General features: G+C 43.6%; 1 protein-coding gene across 3 annotated transcripts in view; it reads right to left on the bottom strand.

Annotated features, from left to right (window-relative positions):
* The window catches only part of G3BP2 (G3BP stress granule assembly factor 2), a 72,832-nt gene that overhangs the window by 29,671 nt on the left and 30,182 nt on the right, over window positions 1-12,979 (bottom strand). Inside the window, exon 1 of one of the 3 annotated variants that reach the window (XM_079768655.1) lies at window positions 1,683-1,906. The exons of 1 other annotated variant lie outside the window; for it this stretch is intronic. The gene's annotated coding sequence lies outside the window, so the exon portion shown is untranslated. Of the gene's footprint in view, window positions 1-1,682; window positions 1,907-12,979 lie in introns of those variants that run through there. One more of the 3 variants, XM_079768654.1, reaches the window with a different exon arrangement.

The raw sequence follows: 12,979 nt of genomic DNA, 5'->3' as shown, positions 1-12,979 counted from the left end.
TAATATTTCAACCTCGAATATTCGCAATCGGAACAGCTCTTAGTAATAAGCAAGCCACTGCAGGTCCTTATCCTACCTACAATTCCTTATAACTTTTCAGAATTAAACAGCATTTAGAGATTAAATCATATGACTGAGTTCTAAAAATTTAAGAAAACAGAAAGGTAATAAATATAACCAAAGAAACACATAATTCAGTTCTAAGTTCAAACTAATCATTCCGTCTATTTCTTAAGACCAGGAATTTTGGACATCGAAAGGACCACTGGATACTATAATGTTTACTTAGAAACCTTGCTCACATGCCTAAGGCTATATTAACTGCCAAATATGGTGCTGGACAAGGAACTCCCATCTTCTTACCCTCTAGTGTACGGGGCTCCCTAACGGCAGTAAATGGTTCACGGAACCAGGTACATGCATTGCTAACATTTGGAAGACTAAAACGAGGTCTGGAGTCTTGAACCCCAAACCAGGATGATAACCCAAGTTAATATCACGACAATCATATGGGGGTTATTCGAGAGGACAACCTTGCTGTTTTTGCACCTCCGGTGCACGTGTGTTTTTGTTTGTCTGTTTTAAGAGAGCAAAGACACCGCCCCTCTTAAAAAAGAAAAAATTTGGCTCAAACATTAGGTAGACCTCGGAAGGGGAAAAAATACTGACCTATGCTGAAAATGATAGATGCACATCTATCTTCGCTCCAAAGCGAGCGGCACAGGGCCATGTTAAGAAATCTGCTTTTAGAGACGCAGGTAAAATTCGACCAGATTCGACTAACAAAATGAACACTAGGGAAGCTTAGGTTCCTCCCTTTGACTATCCTGCCCGCACCCCCTCCCCCCCAAAAAAAAGTGGGGTAGGAGGAAGAAATCCATTCTTCAAAGTACTCAAACATCTTTTCGGTTCCTGGGTCAATAAAGGGTCGTTTCCCAAAAAATAAATAAATAAGGGGGGAGGGGGGGGCACGAAGAAGCGCACGTCACAGAGAGCTCCGGTTTCTGACCACGCTGGGGATAAACCCGAGAGGGGCTCAGGGGCCGCGGAACACCAGGGACTGGGGGAGCCAAGCGGCGGGCGCCTTCAAACCCGGATTCAGTTTCGCTGCACAGAAATGGTGCCCAGAGGCCTCTACTTTCGCATCTGCGTCGCTTCTGCCTCCGACACAGGCGCCTTCCCCTCCCCCACGGGCGGGGCGTCCGCCTCCCCGCTCCCCGGGAACCTGGGATAGGCGCCGCGAAGGAGTCGGAGGTGAGGCAGCTGGGCTCCGCACCTGAGACGTCCTCTCCGGAAAGCCCACTCCCTCGCCGGCCGTGTGACGCCTCCATCGGCGCGCTTCGGGGAACGACCGCGTCCCCTTCCCATCTCACCGCCGCATCCCCTACAAGCCCCCGCTCCACCTGTGCCCTCGCCGCCCGCCGCCGCTCAGCGCCGGGCCGGTCCGCTCCCGCCCCACGCGGCCTCCCATCCTTCACCTGGGAGGAAACGCTCGGCTCCTCTCTCGCGTACACCGCAGCGTCCGCAGCGCCCGCAGCCGGCAGGAGCAATCAATGTCCCCGCCGCTACGCCTCTGACACCCGGGCTCCCGCCCTGGACGGTTGCCTCGAGCCGCCGCGCGCGAAGGGACTGTCCCCCTTCCGACCCCCACACCGACCTCCCTCGCAGGCCCCCTTACACACCTCCAACCAACAGCGGCGGCGGGTACGTCGCGCGGAGGTCAGCGGGAGAGGCGCAGAGGACCAGCTGCAGCGGATTCTTCTCGCTCGCCGTCCCCGCCCTCCAACAAACGTCAAACCTCGGAAGCCGGGGAGCCGCGAGCTCGTCCCCTCGCTACCAGCCCTGCCTCGGCGCCAGGCGCTGCGGCTAGCGACCAGGAACACGGACGTCCCGCCCCCTTTGCCGCCGCCCCCTCTTATTGTTTTACCCCTGCCGACAGGGCTGGGGAACCCCCCAGCACGGCCTCAGCCAATCACGCATCTCCTTCGCGAGCCGGACCCAACCTTCTCTCGTCCCTCTGCGGAGCACGCGCAGACCATCGCCGCGCTCACGTACTCGCGCGCCCGGAAAGCCGGGGAACCGGAACCGGCCTGAAGCCGGTACGAGTCCGCTGATTTGACGTCACAAGGAGGCTGCCTTTCTCCTGGCTGAAGGCTCTTGGTCTCGCCGCCCTTCGAGATCGCGCCAGAACAGGAGCCAGTTCGCCTGCAAGAGCTGCATCTTTTGCGCTGTCTTTGGAGACATATATTTCTGGTCCCCTTGGATTACTAATGTTAAGAGGGAGGGAGGGAATTTAGTAATTTTCTTCTCTTAAGTGTCCGCAGGTTGTTTGCTGCTCTAGATGAGCATAAAATGCAGCCAGTGGTTTCAGGTGCTTGCACCCTAAACTCACCTATATTGCTTACTAAGCCATCCTAGGAAGTGGAGGTTTTAAGCTCCACCGAGATCAAATTCACCCTAACAACTCAAAGCAATATATAAATATATATATGGGGTCTCCTAGGTGCTGGGCCCTAGGATGTAGGGGGTGGGGGAATGACACAGAAGGGAAGAGAATCTATTTCTTTGTGTACCCGTTTTGTATTTAGGTGTTGCTAATACATACTAAGAAGTTTACATACTAAGGAAGCTAAAGGACTAAAATCCTAGGCGATATCGGGATTACAGTCCTGTCCTAGATCTAGACACAGACTTGGTCCCTGGGCACAGCTGGGAAAACACTAGATACTGACTCTCCTGACCTTGACTCATGGAAAAAGCCAAATCTCCTTACAGTCAAGGAAGCCACTTTGCACCTTAGTTCTGGCAATGTTTCTCAAAGAATGTCAAGACAGCAGAGGCATTTTGGAAGGAAGGGCTGAAATGAAATGAAAGGGCAATTAGGAAAGGAAAGAGAACACATTTATTAAATGCCCATGTACCAAACACAATGTGGGCATATACATTGCATCAGTTTTTTTCACAATCCTATAAGAACAATTTTACTATTTTTACATGTGAAAATTGAGGTTTGCAGAGGCAATGCCAACATTTGAACCTCCAAAATCAACATAGTTTTACCTATAGTAGGCTGCTTAGTCATTTTGTTATATGCAAAATATATAGGCAGACCATCACTTTTATGAAATGAACTTGGGCATATTTTTCCTTAAAGCATTATAATATGCAGGTTGCTCTTAAGTCTAATACTTCTGTACCAGGCATTCTTCTAATTTACATAATTGGTTAAGCCTCACAGTTAAGTCCATAAAGTAGTTAACTATTTTATACCTATTTTACAAATGAGGAAACTGAGGCTTAAAGAGATCAAGTCACACAGCTACTATTTGGTGGAGCTGGGATTCAAACACAAGCAGTCCGCTTTCACATTCCATGCCCTTAACCACAAGCCTCGGAATACTTTCATTGTATTTACTGCCACGACTTATCTCCTCTACTGCTGATTGACCTTCAGTAGTTTCCAGTTTGGGGCTTTTATGCACCACACTGTTATTCTTCACCATGTATCCTGGCGCACAGGTAAAAAGTTCCTCTATAGCAGCAGTTCTCAGAATTACCGTGCATCAGAGTCACCTAGAGAACTTGTTAAAATACATACTGCTGGGCCCCACTCTTAGGGTTTCTAATTCAGCAAATCTGTGTTAAGGCCTGAGGACCTGCATTTCCAACAAGTTCCCAGGTTGCTGCTCTGTTCTAACAGCAGTTAAACCACACTTTAAATATATATATATATATATATATATATATATATATATATATATATATATTATTGATTTCAGAGCAGAAGGGAGAGAGAGATAGAAACATCAATGATGGGAGAGTCATTGATCGGCTGCCTCATGCACTCCCCACTCTGGAGATCGAGCCGGCAACCCAGGCATATATCCTGACCTGGAATCGAACCATGACCACCTGATTCCTAGGTCATCGCTCAACCATTAAGCCACGCCGGCCGGATTAAACCACTCTTTAAAAAAACACTAATCTACAGCATAGGTTGGCAAACTTATACGTAAAGGACCAGATAGTAACTATTTTACGTGTTGAGGGCCACAAATGATCTGTCACACATCTACCCCCCCCCCCCTTTTTAAATTCCTTTAAAAATGTAAGAAATATTTTTAACTTAGCTCTAGGACTATAAAAAAAGACCCCAAGCAACCCTTGCTCTAGAGCAGTGGTTCTCAACCTTTCTAATGCCGTGACCCTTTAATACAGTTCCTCATGTTATTTTCGTTGCTACTTCATAACTGTAATTTTGCTACTGTTAATGAATCATAATGTAAATATCTGGCAAAAATAAAACCTGTTCTTACTGTTCACTGCTTTGCTCTGAAGTAACAACTTACATTTGCATAGCCTTTTATAGTTTTCAAAACACTTGATACATATTATCTCACTTCATTTTCACAAGCAATTCAAAAGCAAGTAAGTTACACTTGGCTAAAAGAGGCCAATTTAGAAAGAAGCCCCAGAGTGCCCCCTGATTCGTGCCGTTCTACCATATACCACTACTAAATGATGAACCTCCCTAGCCTTGAAGCAAGTCTTTCCGATAGAAAACTCAGGGCTCTCTTGTAGCAGGCTCTTTTACAAAGCTTTCTGATGCAATGAGAAGCCTGCACCCATGAGTAGGATGAATCCATTCATTTTAGAGCAGGAGAGTAGAAAGGCTATTATAGCCTGAAGAAAGAATCAAACGTTAATTTCTCCTGAAATCTTTCCATGCATTACCTTTGTGCTACTGGGACAAGTTAGGGTCTAAGGAGAGGTTCCTCCTCTCAATTTGATGGTTGTGTGTGAAATATGTCACATTCAGAAAGATGCATAAAACTCTTGCACAGCCTGCGCATTTGTTGCCAGGAATAAAATGTAACAATATGCACAGGGATGAAAAGCACAGCATAGGGAATACAGTCAATAATCCTATATAATAAAAGCCTAATATGCTGTGTCCAGTCGTCTGGTCGGCCATTCAACCAATCAAAGCGTAATATGCTAATGATATGCTAAGGCTGCTCAACCGCTCACTATGACATGCACTGACCACCAGAGGGCAGACAGTCAACTGGTCAACCAGTTGCTATGATGTGCACTGACCACCAGGGGGCAGATGCTCTGACCAGTAGGTTAGTTTGCTGCTGGGTCAGGCCATGCCCTGGAGCCCTCCCGCTGTCCCTCCCTGGCTGGCCAACCTCCTGCGTCCCTCCAGGGCCCCGATTGTGCACCCGTAGAGTCCCTCGGCCTGGCCTGCACCCTCTTGCAATCCGGGACCCCTCGGGGGATGTCAGAGAGCTTGTTTCAGCCCGATCCCACAGGCCAGGCCGAGGGACCCCACTGGTGCATGAATTTGTGCACTGGGCCTCTAGTATTCTAATAACTGTGTATGATGTCAGGTGTGTACTAGACTTATCAGGGGAATCACTTTGTAAGTTATATAAATTTCTAACCACTATTCTGTATACCTACAACTAAAATAATATTGAATGTCAACTGTAATTAAAAAAATTTTAAAAATGTTTAATGTAACAATATGAATGACTATAGATAGCAGATTTTAGCTATGTAACTTGTTTTGATCTTATCTATTAAAGTCTTCAAGTAGAGGAGATTCTAAATGCTATCAGACAGAGCTTGAGAAAATAAAGGTTGCAGACACTAAGGAGGTCACTTCTTCAGAATTTAGAGACAAAAACCTCATACAATATCAAATCCCAAAGAATTGGGTTATGGGATTACAAAAGTAACCCACCTTGAATGATTGCTTGTAAATTCTAATAGATTCTATCCAATGCTCACAAAGCTATGATGAGGGCTAAAATCCCCTCAGGCCAAGTGATCTAAGACATACAGTACTCCTGGAAAGTGTAAGAACTAAAGGTAATGTAAATAAAAGAGGGTTCACCTGCCCTGAGTTGTCTGGAGTCCCAAAAATGATGACTTTGGAAAGAGGCGAAACTTTACCATGTTTATCTGGCACTGTCCAGGGTACACTAAAATTTGGCAGACACCAATATTCTAGCCATTACTGGGCTACAGAGTGTGTTGAATTCTTCAAGCCTTACAGTCTGGATATGAGATGCCTCAAGGTTATCCAATTGGCTCCTCTTTGATTTAATGCTCACCAAGCCCTCTGACCCAGAGGAGGGGGCCCTGGTCAGCAGATACTCTGAATATTGGAAAGGCATATCTCCCTCTGTGAAATGGCACCTGGTGGGTCGCTAATCAGCCTCAGAGGAATTAAGTTAGTATCAACCAGTGTCCATGAGCCACATTTCCTCATCTGGGGGGGAGGGGAGAGGTTATACTGCAAGAAGCCAGAGCTGAGGAGCAAATTCGCCACTAAATATAAGAGTACAAAACGTAAGAGTACAAAACATGTGGGATCAAGTCCCATTTTCTTCTCTAACTAACTTTGTGACACTGGTTGTTAGGTTAGTTCGCTTCTTTGACCTTTAGTTTCCTCGTGGATAAACAGCCAACTTTATGGGTATTGGGAGGATTATTTATCGTGTTTAGAAGTTTCTGGCATAGCAGATATAGAACTGATTGCTGTTACAGAACTGAGGCAGACCCTCAACATTGGGAGCCCCAACACGGTGCTACAGATAGTCATGAACAGACGCTGGGCCAGATGTGCCCTCCATCCTTCCACTTTCCATTCTCGTGGGTCAAATACTTGGTTTGATAGTGCAGAGAAACACTGGCATAAGTCTTTGTCTTAGTCCAGGCGTCCTCAAACTACCGCCCGCGGGCCACATGCGGGTGTTTTTGCCGTTTTGTTTTTTTTACTTCAAAATAAGATATGTGCAGTGTGCATAGGAATTTGTTCATAGTTTTTTTTAAACTATAGTCCGGCCCTCCAACGTCTGAGGGACAGTGAACTGGCCTCCTGTTTAAAAAGTTTGAGGACCCCTGTCTTAGACAGTCAAGTTCAGAAGGAAGAGGGAAAGGATATAGTACCTTTGAAAACAAATTTGTTTTCCTAGTCTCTTGTACCAACCAGACTAAAAAAACAAAACAAAACAAAAAACCAACCTATTCAGGGTAGTAAAAGACCAAGCTAATGCAAAATATAAGGCATTCGTCAGCAGACAGAAAACTAGAAGATGGTAAAACAGTTGTGAAACTTCTTCTGATTGGAAAAAGGTCATAAAATATTACAGTTGATACAGTGAAAGCATTTTGTCTTTCTTCTACCTTGACCAATGTGAGAGCAGAACACAGCCAATCCCTCAAACAAAGTATCAGCATCAGCCCTTATTTCCACCTGCGTTTCCAGGTGTAACCACTTCCTTGTAGGTTCTTCTGGGCTAGCTAATTCTAGATTCGAGCTCCACAGCAGCAGAATATTTCACTGAGCTTTACCTCGGCAGGAAGCATATAAGAGGTTTATGACCAAGGCAAGAATCTTCCTCAGAATCAAGATTCATCCTACCCTTCTGATTAGAACATAAGCTTTTTTTTTTTTTTCAGAGAAGGCTTTATTTATTATTGATTTCTAGAGAGAGAGAAAAAACAAAACAAAACATCAATTTATTGTTCCACTTATTTATGCATTTACTGGTTGATTCTTGGATGTGCCCTGACTGGGGATTGAACCCAAAACCTTAGTGTATTGGGTCAATGCTCTAACCAAGTGAGCTACCCAGTTAGGTCCCACGTTTTGTTTTGTTTTCTAATATCTTTACCCTTCTCCTTCCAGATTGCTGCTCTAACCTATTCCTTGTTGAATCACACTCTCAGAGTGAGCCCTAGCTGTGGAAATATACTTCCTGGCAGATGGCTCAAAACTGACAGGAGCTCCCAGCTACATTCTCATACTAGATGGACTTGCAAGATCCCAGAGCCATGACCCCAAATTACCCAAGTTGTTGGTGGTGACCTGGAAAAGGAAAGACATCTACAAGTTACTGACCAAAGGTCTTTTATGCACAAGAAAGCAGTTCCAGATCAAATGTGATTACAGGGGCAATATGTTGAAGCAAGTTTTGTTTTATTTGTTTGTGTTTGTTTTTTTCTGCAATCAACCAAGAGCTGTAGAAAAATCCAAGGAACTTTCAGCCTTTAAGAAAACGAGGGTTCTAGGGGCTTTTCTATAAGCAGAGTTGGAAAAAGCAACGAACAAAAAACCAAAAAAACCCTGTCAGGCTGGTGTGGCTAAGTGGTTGAGCACCAACCCATTAACCAGGAGGTCAGGGTTCAATTCCTGATCTGGGCTTGATCCTCAGTGTGGGGCATTCAGGAGGCAGCTGATCAATGTTTCTCTCATCCATGTTTCTATCTCTCTACCCGTCTCCCTCTCTCTAAAATCAATAAAAAAATATATATATTTTTAAAACTAATAAGAATTATTAAAGAATTAGAGGTCCAGTGCATGAAATTCATGCAATGGGGTTGAGAGGGAGGGTCCCTCAGCCCGGCCTGTGCCCTCTCGCGGTCCGGAACCCTTCGCTCTTACCGCCCACCTTCGCTCTTACTGCCCACTAGCGCTGCCGTGGAAGCAGGAGAGGCTCCCGCCATTGCTGCTGCACTCGCCAGCCATGAGCCTAGCTTCTGGCTGAGCGGCGCTCCCCCTGTGGGAGTACACTGACCACCAGGGGGCAGCTCCTATATTGAGCGCCTGCCCCCTGGTGGTCAGTGCACATCATAGCAACCGGTCATTCTGGTCGTTCTGCCATAACAGTTGCTTAGGCTTTTATTATATAGATTTCCAGATTTAAGTAAATGTATTCGGTTTAAACCAGAAGTTTTTAACCTGTGGTCTATGTACATTTTGAGGTGTGGAGATAGAGAATGTTTGTGAAACCATGAATGTGTGTGTATATGTCTTTTTTGCTGAAAGGTCCATATTTCATTGCCTCCTAAAATGCATTTATGACCTAAAAGATTAAGAACCAATGGTCTAAACCACATTCTTCCTCAATGTATATCATGGCAGTAATGAGTTGTTTACTATAATAAAGGCTTTATAGTATAAAGAATGCTATTTTCATTCAAAATGCATATTTAACTAAAATTCTATGCTAATCAATAACCTCAGTTTATATACTATGGATATGAAACTATTTCCTGGTTTTGATATTATACTATCTATACTAATAAAAGGGTAATATGCTAATTAGACTGGATAGACCAGATGTCCTTCCAGACAAAGCCACGGTGGCAGGGGCCGAGGCAGAGGTGGTTAGGGGCGATCAGGCTGGCAGGGGAGAGTGGTTAGGGGTGATCAGGCAGGCAGGCAGAGGGGTTGGGGCGATCAGGCAGGCAGGCAGAGTAGTTAGAGGTGATCAGGCAGGTGAGCAGTTAGGAGCCAGTGGTCCTAAATTGCAAGAGGAATGTCCGACTGCCAGTTTAGGACATCCCCCAAGGGGTCCCAGATTGGAGAGGGTGCAGGCCAGGCTGAGGAACGCCCCCCCACCACCACCATGCACAAATTTTGTGCACTGGGCCTCTAGTAGTTATATAAGATGTCAAATTGGGGGAGAGTGGTAAAGGTTGCACAGGACCTCCCCATCTATGTCTTTGTAACTTCCTGTTAATCTGTACTCATTTTATTTCAAAATAAACAATTAAGAATGTTTTAAATCATAGGTTCTGGAATGTGGTAGCATTTGGTTCTTAATCCAGCTCTGCATTTAAAAGTTATAAGATGCTAAGTTATCTGAGATTGTTTCCCCATTTGTAAAAAGGCACAATGCACTTACTACCTCATAGAATTGTCACATACACAGTTCTTAGCACCGGGCATGACCCACAAAGCATCATATAAGTATAAACTCTGGTGATTACTACTATTAGGCTGTATGGCCACAGCCTAGACATCACCTTTCACTGGGTGACAGATACATGGCTTTCAGACATCGTTCTGAAAGGGGAAATAAATGGCCTCCTTCAAGATAGTCTTGGAAACCCAAATCTATAAAGTAACAGTGAACATTATACTCTAGGACATGCCCTTTGGAAATATGAAGAAAATCTAGCCCAGCCACTGTAGCTCAGTAGTTGAGTGTCAACCCATGAAACAGGAAGTCACTGTTCGATTCCCGGTCAGGGAACATGCCCGGGTTGTGGGCTCAGACCCTAGCAGAGGCCATGCAGGAGGCAGCTGATAATGATTCTCTCTCATCATTTCTAGCTCTCTCTCCCTCTCGCTCTCTGAAATCAATTTTTTTTAAAAGAAAAACTAGTGTAACAGAATAATAAGGGGTTAATAAAGGAAGGAAGGGAAGTACACACACATACACACACAGCAAAAGCAGAGAAGGAGACCATTTTTTCAAGTGGGTATTCCAGTCCATATTTGCTCAGTAGCAACAGTGTGCTTAAGGACCCTTAAACTTAGAATCTTAATCTAAATTGTTTCAGTTGAATAGACAAAATAATGATAGTGTATATTTCACAAAGCTGCATGTTTTTCATTAAGGATTATTAACTAAGCCTAACATCTGGGAATAGGCTAATATTATGATTTTTAAAAGAAAAGGATGGTCACATAATTAATAATTTTTATTAATAATTTGTTTCCGGGGAGTGTATATGCTAATGGGAAAGACACATGCCAAGAAGAATTTTAATATCACTGTAACAAAATATAAAGTTTAAACAGATTTGCATGGGGTGCAGTGAGAACAGAACAAAGGGCAAGTACATCAAACTAGAGGCTCAGAATTCCTGGAGGAGAGGACACCTGAGCTGAGTCTCGCAGATGAAGTAAGAATGAGCCAGTGAAGAAAATGCAATGGTTGACAACAGCTGTCCCAGGCAGAAGCACCAGCAAGCGCAAAGATGCAGCAGCATGACAAGCAGTTTGGTATTACTACAACAAGTTCAAAACCAGGCACACCTCAGAAACCAAAGGGAGGAGGGAAGGTCAATGGCATTTACATTGAAAAATGTTCTTCAAGCTTTCCTACTGCATAAAAATCCTAGAAGAAATATTTGTGCAAGCACTTTCATCACAGAACACCTATTTCTGTGATGAGAAAGGACGGCCAGACCTATTCCATCTTGGAAAAGCTGGGCTTAATTTCCATGAACAAACTGCATTTCCTCCCTATTTTTCTCTGCCAACTGAGAAAATATAGCGTTTAAGCCTTAAAAAGCAGTACTCCCCCCCCTTGGAACTGGCAGGGGTCGGATGACCTTTCTTATAAAACGTGGGATCTTAAGGAAAGCGCAGAGGAAGATGGAACAACACTTAGCCTTAGAAACCTGTAGAAGGGATTGGTTTCTGCCCGACTGCTTAGGGAATAAATTTTTTGAGCTTTCTGATCTGAAGACTAAACATCAATCCTAATTTTATGGGAACCGGGAAATAGTATCTAGTGAAGGAAGACCTTTTACTAGTTATTGTGTTTGTGGTGTGTGTTTTAAACCTCTGTTTTCAATGACTCTGATCTGATTGGCTTCAAACCAAGACACTGACCTCATACCCCAGTTGTACTGTGAGGCTTATTTTGGGGAAAGACAGCAAAGTATAAGACCTGCAGCTGTCTCCAAATCACCTGAATACTCAAATACATTAGGAAAGGCCTGATTCATCAAGACCTTCCTTGTGCTTCATTCTGAAAAGCAAACCTTTGTTAGCCCAAGAAAAGAAATTGCACAGAGCTCGGGCCGGATGGCTCAGTTCACTGGAGCATCGTCCTGTACACCAAAAAATTGGGTTCAATTCCCAATCAGGGGACATACGCAGGTTGAAGATTTGATCTCTGGTTGGGGTGCTTTTGGGAGACGACCAATCAATATTTTTATCTCACATTGATGTCTCTCTCTCTCTCTCATCAATAAAAAACTGTGTCCTTGGGTGAAGATAAAAAAAGAAGAAAAATTCTGCAGAGAACAAATTTCTGTGCAAAGTCCTCTGCCATGTTTAGCGAGCATTTCACTAGCTTGTTTGAGTATGCAGGTAAACAAGAAAGTGCTAAGGAAACTAGGAGTAAATTACATGGCACCTTCCTAATACTTGCAAGTATAAAAACACTATTTCATTCCTAGCTATATGTTTGGTCTTATACTTAAAGATTCTTAGGTGAAGAAAGGGGTTGGTCTTTAATAGTGGATACTAGATGTGAAAGAGAAAAAGAATTATAAATAGGAGGAAAACTCATAACCAGTTCCCAAAGGCATGCCACAATTAAAAAGATTCCAGGGAGAGGAAAAAATACCTAGATAAGAAATTCAATCTCTTAAGTTTGTTAAATGTTTATAAATGTTCACGTTTACTCAGTTCAAGTTTAAAGACTTGTCCAAGTAGTTCTGCAAGACCAAAATGCTATCATTTGCCCTCAATAATGTTAGTCTTCTGAAATTAAATTCCCCAAAAAATCCTTTAGGAATGGATTTTCCTACTGAGCAAGGGAGGTGGCTTATTCAATAAATCACTTAAAGAATATTTTAGCATCTCAACAAACCTGTCCAAATAATTTACTCTGAAGGAAATTGAGTGAATGTAACATCAAAAAATTATCCATAGGCAGTAACATGAGGGAATCTCACAAACATAATGTTGAGTAAAAGAAGCCAGAGGGAAAAAAAGACATATTCTATCATTCCATTGGTATACAGTTCATACCAAGGCAAAACTAATCTATACTTACAGAAGTCAGAAGAGTGGTTACCCTTGAAGGAGGGGAACACAAGGAAAGCATCCGAGATGCCAATAAGCTCTGTGGTGCTGGTTCCCTGGTGAGTTCAGCTTGCAAAATTTTGAGTTACATACATATGTTTTGCTTCATTAGAAAGTAAAAAATAAATAAAAACAACAAAGATCATTATGGGTCCTTCATCAATGAAGCGCTTCAGTTAAAAACCAACATTTGAGTCCACAAATGGTAAATCTATAGAGAAGGAAGGTCAATTAGTGGTTGCCTAGGGTTGATGGTTAACAGCTAAAGGGCCCGAAGTTTCTTTTTGAGGTGATAAAAATGTTCTACTGTGGTGACGATAGCACAACTCCATAAATTTAATAAAAAAC

The sequence above is a fragment of the Cnephaeus nilssonii genome (genome assembly GCF_951640355.1).
Source record: "Cnephaeus nilssonii genome assembly, chromosome: 1".
Lineage (NCBI taxonomy): Eukaryota > Metazoa > Chordata > Mammalia > Chiroptera > Vespertilionidae > Cnephaeus > Cnephaeus nilssonii.
Note: the sequence above shows the minus strand (reverse complement) of the source record. Positions and strands in the feature narration are given on the sequence as shown.